The sequence below is a fragment of the Peromyscus leucopus genome, chromosome 1 (assembly GCF_004664715.2).
Source record: "Peromyscus leucopus breed LL Stock chromosome 1, UCI_PerLeu_2.1, whole genome shotgun sequence".
Classification (NCBI taxonomy): domain Eukaryota; kingdom Metazoa; phylum Chordata; class Mammalia; order Rodentia; family Cricetidae; genus Peromyscus; species Peromyscus leucopus.
Genome location: NC_051063.1, coordinates 46,823,910 through 46,824,863, shown reverse-complemented (window position 1 = coordinate 46,824,863; position 954 = coordinate 46,823,910).

The following is a 954-nucleotide window of genomic DNA, read 5'->3' as shown; positions in this document are numbered from 1 at the left end:
TTAACTACTAAAATCATTTGCATGCATTATCAATCTCATGTCTTATTTTAGTAAGAGTTAGCAAACAACTTATTCTGTGATTTTTAAGAAAGCTAATTCATCATTCATTCCTGTGTCATTATCTAGGAGAATAATCTCTTGGCACATATACATTTTGTCTTTTCTCCATGAATTTTTAAGGTATGATTATGCGTACAAATATTCCTAAGTGATGTGCATGGTTCTGTATGTAAGTACACTGGCAGATGTCTGTGTATGTACACAGGGAGATAATAAGGGAAGATCATGCCTACCAAGAGGACAAAACTTGAATTTCCCAGTTTCCAAGATATCCTTTCCTTATCTCCTAGAGCAATCTCTACACACTCCACGTATGATTCCATATAACCTCATATACACAAACAAATATCTGCATATGTGGGTTTAAAGTTAACTATAATTTGGAAGTGCTGTTTATATAACAACATATCATAAACATAATTCATAATATCTTACTGCTTGACTATTCCATGATTTTCCAACTTATTTCATATTTAAATATACCCCTATTTAATGATATTTAGATTAGTTTTGAAATATTACCTTTGTGGTACTATTACTGGCAATTAGAGATCAGGAGCTGAGAAGTGGAAAAGCTGATTGTGAAATGGCATTTTGGAGTGTTAAGACAGAAATAGTGTTTGTCAGTGTGGTAATTTGAATGTAATTGCCCCCATAATCTCACAAGGAGTGGCACTGTTAGGAGGTCTGGCTTTGTTGGTGTGGGTATAGCTTTATTGGAGGGAGTATGTTACTGTTGGGGTGGGCTTTGAGGTTTCTTATGTTCAGGACACCACCTAGTGTCAGTCGACATCCTGTTACCTGCAAGATGTAAGAATCTCAGCTACCATTCTAGCACCATGTCTACCTGCATGCTGCCACGCTCCCCATCATGATAATAATGGACTGGATGTC